Below are 8,544 nucleotides of genomic sequence, written 5' to 3'. Positions count from 1 at the left end.
CGGCTGCTCTCCCGGGTCCACGCAGAGAGGCGCGGCCTTATTAGTGCCACACGGTGGCCATCACATCAGAGTGGTGGCTAATTAGAAACAGATGCAAAACCCTCCCTCTCGGGCCCCCGCCTTGCAGGGTCTCCTTTTTTGATTCACTGGAAAGCTATCGCCTGAGTGGGCGCGAATGGTGGAGTGTTCTTGGCACCATCAGTGTCCTTTGCCCCCTGTTAGAGCAGAGTGCTTTGAACGGGGGATGCCGAGGTTGGCGCGCAGGCTGGGGTGGGGTTCCTGGACTCCTGGACTCTGGGTGGTGGCTCACTGCCTAACCGCCACCAGATCGGTAAACAACAGGAGGCCAACAGCAGAGGTAAGTCAAGGGACGCTCAGAGCTGAGTGGACAGGACAGAATGCCGGCTGGCCTCAGGTTTTAAGACAAGGTGGCTGACGCATCTGAAAGTTGGAGGGGGCGAGGAGGACCAAGCCCCACGCCTTCTGGGCCTCTCCAGCAGGGAGGCTGCAGAGGGACAGCGCGGAGAAGTGGTCTTTGCCTTGTCCTGTCGTGGGGTGCATCAACTCAGTACTTTCCACAGCGACCCCCTTGCCAGGAGCATCCCCGGGCAGCCTCTGCCTTGTCAGCTACATTTATGATGTGCTCATAATTAAATGTCCGTGAAGCTCGCGGCATGCTGACCACAGAGGGGCCATAAGCAGGAAGATAAATGAGACCGGGAGATGTAACATGGCTTCACTTGTGGGGCTTGGCTGATGTTGAAGATTGCCAGCGATAATTATTAATATGTGACCTGGTAGAGTCTTTACGCGAACAATCACAATTTTAATAAAGTGGTAAACTCCGTGGTCTCTGTGTCCACACATCCTGCCTCTGACACACTCACTTTTCACATGGGAGTTTTAGAAAAGCCCTCCTTTCTTCTGTTTTGCGGAGGGTATAAAACCCAGTAATGGAAACTTCTGCCCAAATGCAATTAATGCAAAGTCTAGCAATGGCAGTAGTCCACGCGTGGCCTCTTCAGTGCCTTCACTTCCTTCCTGAGGGGACGGCAGGCAGTGATGGCTGGGTGAGGAGGGTGGGGGGAGGTGTGGCCAGCAGCACATAGAGCTGGTTCATTCTGCATAGCCAGGCCGGGGGCCTCGGGGCTACTGCTCGCACTCTGCCTACACTGGGGGGTGGGTGTAGCAGACACGGTGGCGCTCCATCCAGACCTCTCCCGTGTATTTCCGGCTTCTCCGCCCTTTGCTCTCTGCTCCCCGCACACCGTCTTTCTCAGAGGGCCGCCTTCTTGGTACAGCAGCCACCTGACCTGTAAGGAGAACTAGAGCTGCCTGGGGAATTGTTTCTCCCAGTGCCCAGGGTGGCCCACAACCGAGGACAGAGGTGGAGGAGGAGAAAGGCCTGCCTGCTCTGCCTGGAAGAGGCAGGACCAACTTGAAGGCATAATTTATGCTTCAGGAAATGCTGGTCTAAATAATTGAGACATTATTTGAAAAACTACATTCAAATGTTGAAAATTAACTCTTGGAGGCTGGCCCCGATTCGTGGTGGTTAAGTTTTGCATGCTCTGCTTCACAGGCCTGGAGTTCACAGGTTCGGATCCCCGGCACTGACCTATACCACTCATCAGCCACGCTATGGTGGTGTCCCGTGTACAAAACCGAGGAAGATTGGCACAGATGTTAACTCAGGGACAGTCTTCGTCACCAAAAACCAAAAAAATTAAATAAATAAAAATAAAAACCTTTTGGAGAGAAATCCTATCATGCAAAAATTAGTAATAATCCAAACATAAAATCCCAGTTTGTTTACTATTGGAGAAGAAATGGGGGTCTGGAGGGAGAGAATCAAAATGTGTTCACTACAAAGTGTTAAAAAGGAGAACCAAAAGATTTAATTTCCTTTCCAACTTTAAAAATTAGAAAAATACAGGAATTAAATATAGAGGTTAAATAATACTTTTGAAACACTTAAAACCATTTACTACTTGAATTCTGAATTGGCTCACTGTTTATTGAATACGATCACAAAGAAAATAGATTCCATAGATCAAGGATAGGGCAGAAAAGGAAACACAAAAAAGCAAAAAGAAAAGAAAAAAAAAAAAAAAAGAAGGCAAAACCAAAATATGCAAGGTAGGCAAAACAAGCCAAGAAAATATGGGGTCAGAATATTGGCATCGGACGAAGCGGAGTCAAGGGTAAAACATTAGTTACAGCAGAGAAGCTGCTTTATTGATGAAGGACATACACTTTACACCGAATCTCTAACTATTACTTGTAAATGTATTCTTATGTTTATTCAACAAACACTGGGCCAAGGGCTGGTGATTCAGTGTTAAACAAGGAGGATGCGATTCCTGCCTTGTTGGGCTTACAGTCAAGTAGACTGAACTGGTCACGGATCCTAATATGCCAAACAACGCCACAGCGGAATACGGTGAAATAAGCAAATTGTGAGAAGCACAGAAGAAAGGGAGAGATTCACAGTTGTACTAAAAAACTCTAAGACATCTCTTTTTGGTGTTTGGCAGATCTTGTAGGCAAAGAGTCTAATGATTTGATGATTTCAAATAATAAAGATATTTTTAAAATGGAAATTTTCTTCAATTGAGAGAATATATTAAAGCCCAATGAAATAGTCAGAAAATACACAGTATATATTGGCTATAAAGAAAGAATGAATACTTTCCAATAATCAAAAGTAGACAGATATCATATTTTACAAAAGGAACAAAAAGGGGAATTGAAAATCTTAAGTAGTCATTTAAAAAATTATTAAACCCTCTCTGAAATAACTCTTAGGTCAAAGAAGAAATCAAAGCTGTATTTAGAGACCAATTGGAAAATAATGAAAATGAGTATACCATATATCAGCACTCATGGTATTTGGTCAAAGCTGTACTCAGAGGAAAATATATAACCTTAAATACCAACATTATTAACATAGAATGAAAATAAATTAAGCATTCAACTCACAATAAATTAGAAATAAAACAGCAAAATAAACGTAGGAAGATATTGATGAAAATAAAATGTAAGTTAGTGAATCAGAAAACAGATAGTAGATTGTCAAATCTAAGAATAAAAAATAACACTAACTATATTTTTATCTATTCTTTATAGGTATAGTTGATATACAAAAATTGCACACATTTAATATATGCATCTTGATGAGATTGGACATCTGCTTATACCCATGGTACCATCACCACAATCAAGGTACTAAACATATCCATCACCTCCAAAAATTTTCTTGTGTCCTTGTGTGTGTGTGTGTTGTGTGTGTCTGGGTGTTTGGTGGCAAGAACGCTTAAGTTGAGATCTATCCTCTTAATATATTTTAAAACACACAATACAGTATTGTTAACTATAGATATTACGTTGTACAGCAGACCTTTAGAATTTATGTATCTTGCATAACTGAAGCTTTATACCCATTGAACAATGATTCTCCATTTTCCCTCCCCCCAGCCTCTGGCAACCATCATTATAGTCTCTGCTTCTCTGAGTTTGATGATTTCAGATACCTCATGTAAGTACAATCATGTAACATTCGTTCTCCTGTGACTGGCTTATTTCACTTAGTACAATGTCTTCTAGGTTCACCCATGTTGTCTTGAATGGCAGGATTTCTTTCTTCTTAAAGGCTGAATAATATTCTATTGTATGTATATACTACATTCTCTTTGTTCACCCATCTGTTGATGGACATTTGCGTTGTTCCATATCTTGGCTACTGTGAATAGTGGTGTAATGAACAAAGGGATGCAGATATCTCTTTGAGATATGGATTTCAATTCCTTTGCATATATACCCAGAACTAGGATTGCTGGATCATATGCTAGTTCTATTTTTAATATTTTGTGTAATCTCCTGTTTTGTGTAGTGGCTGCACCATGTTACATTCCCACCAACAGTGTGTAGGAGTTTCAATTTTTCCACATCCTTGACAAAGCATATATATATATATATTTGTTATATATACATTTGGTATGTGAATATATGTATATGTATATATATATAGAATAGCCATCCTAATAGGTGTGAAATGATATCTCATTGTCATATTGATCTGCATTTCCTTGATGATTAGTGATGTCGAGTGGCTTTTCATATACCCTGTGGCCATTTGTATGTCTTCCTTGAAGAAATGCCTATTCAAGGCTTTTGCCCATTTTTTAGTTGGCTTATTTGTTTTTGTTCTTTTGCTACTGAGTTGTAGGAGATTCTTACATGTTTTGGATATTAAACTCTTACTATATTGATGGTTTGCAGTTTTTTTCTCCTATTCTGTAGGTTGCCTTTTCACTCTGTTGATTGTCTCCTTTGCTGTACAGAGCTTTTCAGCTTGATGTAGTCCCATTTGTCTATTTTTGGTTTTGCTGCCTGTGCTTTTGGTTTCAAATCCAAGAAATCATTGCCAAGACCAATGTCAAGAAGGTTTTCTCCTGTTTTCTTCAAGGAGTTTTCCAGTTTCAGGTCTTATGTTTAAGTCTTTAATCCATTTTGAGTTGATTTTTGTGTGTGGTGTAAGAAAGGGGTCTAATTTCATTCTTTTGCATGTGGATATCCAATTTTTTCTGGCACATTTTGTTGAAGAGACTATCCTTTCTCCATTGTGTTTTCTTGGCACCTTTCTTGAAGATAATTGACTGTATATGTGTGAGTTTATTTCTAGGTTTTCTGGTCTTTTCCATTGGTCTATATATCTGACTGTATGCTAGTACCATATTGTTTTAATTACCATAGTTTTGTAATATATTTTCAAATCAGGAAGTGTGATGTCTCCAGCATTACAGGCCAATATCCATGATGAAGCCAGATGCAAAATTCTAGCAAACTGAATTCAACAGCACATTAAAAGGATCACAAACTATGATCAAGTGGGATTTACCCCTGGGATGCAAGGATACGCAAATCAATCAATATGATACACCATATTAACAGAACGAAGGGTAAAATTCATACGATCATCTCAATAGTTGCAGAAAAAGCATTTGGCAAAATGCAACACCCTTTCATGATAAACAGAAAACCACTTAATAAATTCGGTTTGGTAGGACTGTACATCAACCTAATAAAGGCCAGATATGACAAGCCCGCAGCTAACATCATACTCAACATTAAAAAACTGAAAGCTTTTCCTCTTAAGACCAGGAACAAGACAAGGATTCCTACTGTTGTCACTTCTATTAAACATGTACTAGAAGTCCTAGCTGGGCAATTAAGTTAAAAAAAGAGATAAAAGGCATCTAAAACAGAAAGGAAGAAGTAAAATTGTCCCTGTTTGCAGACGATATGATCTTATGTATGGAAAAACCTTAAAGATTTCACAAAAATAGTTAGAACTTGTAAACAAATTCAGCAAAGTTGCAGGGTAAAAAATCAACACACAAAAATCAGTTACATTTCTGTACACTAAAAATGAACTATCTGTAAAGGAAATTAATAATAATATTTGATGCATTACAATAGCATCAAAGAATAAAATATTTAGAAATAAACTTAACTGTTGAAAATTACAGAATACTGACGGAAAAAATTAAAGCAGATACAAATAAATGGAAAGACATCTCATGTTCATGGATTGGACGAATTAGCATTGTAAAAACGTCCAACCTACCCAAAGAGGTCTGCTGACTCAACGCAGTCCCTGCAAAAATTCCAATGGCGTTCTTTACAGAAATAGAAAAACAATCCTAAAATTCATGTGGAGCCACAAAAGACCCCAAATAGCCAAGCAATCTTGAGAAAGAAGAACACTAAATTTAAATTAAAAAACAATATGCTTTAACCTATAGGCTTTTTTCCAGTATTGCAAGGATGGTAACAAGTTAAGAGATATATAGTTAAAAATTTATCGCATCTGTAGGTCACTGGAGAAAAATATATAATCATCTGCCAAGAAGATATTTGAGAAAGTTCAGCAGCCAGAACTGCCAAAGGCTATGACTGAGATAGGAATAGAATGATAATTCATTACATTAGTGTACCTCAACCAGGGATAATTTGGCACCCGGCAGAGGTTTAACAATTTCTGGATGCGTTTTTGATTGTCATGACTTGGGAGGTGGTGCTACTAGTATCTAGTGGGTATAGGTCAGGGATGCTATCAAACATCCTACAATGCACAAGACAGCCTCCTCTTCGCCCCCAGCAAAGAATTATCCAGCTCAAAATATCAGTAGTGCCAAGGTTGAGAAATCCTGGTTTACATAATAAAAATATCTGAAAGTGAAGGCCTATACCATACTCAAAATGGAAAACTAAGAGGAATTCTTGTTATAGTAACAAAACAAAGTCTAAAATAATTACACAATGACATGATAGTCAAAGTAATAAAAAGAATCGGGAAATAAATTTTGGAATGGTCAGATAAAAATTATTGTTATTTTATCATAATATGAAAAAACTCAAGAACATCGTTTGAAATACTTCTATGCCATATGAAGGAGTTCAATAATATGTCCGATTATAAAACAGACTCATAGAAATCAACAGATGTTCTATATATTAAACCAATAATAACAGAGATAAAAGGGAAAGAAAAATATTCTATTTATATAAATGACACAAAATATAAATATCTAAAAAAACCACAAACTTGGAGAAGTGGACCAGATACATAAAAGAAATAAAACTTTCTTGAGGTTCATATAGGAAGACATAGAGATCTCCCCAAACTGATTTATAAATAACTCTATTGCAAATTGGATTCCGTTGGGAACTTTACAAAATAAATCTAAAGTTAATATGGGTGAATGAATATGCTAGAGCAACCAATAATTTACCTATTTGATAAAAAATTAACGTGTAAAGCCACAGTGGACAAAAGTGTGATACTGGCTCCAAAATAATAAGTTAAATTGCTAGAGACAAACAGAGTCAAGAAATAAGTCTAACTGCATTAAACATTTGTAATGTGATTTAGGCGCCATTTTAAGTCAGAGGGGGCACAAGAAGGAGTTCACAGAGGAATCTGTAGTGTTAAAAAAATCCACCGTGATGGTGCAACAATTGTGCACCTTGTGCACTTAAGAATGTAGCTTTGGAAAATACAAAACAAAAACAAATAGAAACATAAAGATAAACTGTCAAATCTGCAATCATAGCAGGACAAATGTCACACTTTTTAAAGAAATGACTATTTCAGGTAGACAAAAGTAATGACACACAGAATTTCAATGACATAATGAACAACCTGGTACCAACAAACTTATAATACACATTCGTTTTAAACATATATTAACCTCTCACACAAATATATAATATATTAAACAACAAAGGAAATATTAGCAAATTCTAAAAAGTAGAGATCATATAGACTTCATTCACTAACCACATGAGAACATAACAACTAAAGGAGAGCTGAAACAAATCTCTATGCTCATAAATATAAAAACATTTATGAGAAGTCTTTTGTTAATAAGGAAATAAAAAGAGGAAGTTACAAACTATTTAAAAATAAGCAATAGAGTGCTAAATATTAAAACCTGTGAAATGTGGCCAAAGCAGCAATCAGAGGAAAATTTATGGACTTAAATGCATACATTAGAAAATGAGGGAAATTGAAATCAAACAGACCAAGCATGATATTCAGGGTACTAGAAAAAAGAATAAAGAAATAAAATCTCCAGAAAGTAGAAGGAAGTAATAAAGATAAAAACTGACATTAATGAAATAAACAAGAACAACAAAGCCATTAGAATTGATCCGTAACAGCTTCTTCCAATTTGACTACGAAAAAGGAGAGAGTATAAAAAGCAGCATCATGAATGAGATAAGGGAGTGTAACTGCAGACAGAGAAGGAATTAAATTTTATAAGATACTTTCTTTGTATTAATAACTTTGAAAGAGTAGCTAAACTGCATGATTTTATAAGAAAACAAATTACCAAAATTAGCTCAAGAATTCATAGAAAATCCAAATATGCTAATTTCTATTGCAGAGATTAGAAAGCTAGTTGAAGATATACTCTTCTAGAGAACATCAAACCCAGAAGGTTTTTGCTATTTAGTTCTACCACATGTTCAAGAAATAGATAATTCTTATGTTGTAAATTAGGAAGATACTCAACTAATCCTGTAAGCCTAGTATATCTTTGATATTAACGTCATAACAGAAGTCAATGTAGTTAAAAAAATGATTCTTTTATGATAAACAGCACCCCCCTCCAAATATTCTTGGGCGTTAGAAGTAGAAGAAAACTTTCATTGTCAAGGTAAAGATATCTACCACAAATCCGCAGCAGTGGTGAAATAATCAGAAATTCTTCCAATCAAAACATGAACAAAACGACTCTTCCATATTCAATACTGTATTGAAGGGCCTAGCTAAAGCTATACAACAAGAAAAAAATAAAAAGCATGTGAATATTGCAAAGGAAAAGATAATAGTGTCATTTTGGTTTTTTGTAGCCAAGCTCTCTAGAAAGTGCAAGAAGATAATCAGTTGAGAAACCATTAGAGCTAATAAGAAAGAACTACAAAGTCACCTACTACAAGATAAATATATGAAAACCAATAGCTTTGATATAT

General features: G+C 36.9%; 1 long non-coding RNA gene across 1 annotated transcript in view; it reads left to right on the top strand.

Moving 5' to 3' along the window:
* Nucleotides 1-3,127: 3,127 nt before the first annotated feature.
* Nucleotides 3,128-8,544, top strand: part of LOC139042170 (uncharacterized) — a 29,779-nt gene continuing 24,362 nt past the window's right edge. The window contains exons 1-2 of the long non-coding RNA XR_011498531.1: nucleotides 3,128-3,225; nucleotides 3,478-3,538. This is a non-coding gene — a long non-coding RNA (uncharacterized lncRNA). The remainder of the gene's footprint in view (nucleotides 3,226-3,477; nucleotides 3,539-8,544) is intronic.

The sequence above is a fragment of the Equus asinus genome, chromosome 26, assembly GCF_041296235.1.
Source record: "Equus asinus isolate D_3611 breed Donkey chromosome 26, EquAss-T2T_v2, whole genome shotgun sequence".
NCBI classification, from domain to species: domain Eukaryota; kingdom Metazoa; phylum Chordata; class Mammalia; order Perissodactyla; family Equidae; genus Equus; species Equus asinus.
This window is presented reverse-complemented; position numbering and strand designations above follow the sequence as displayed.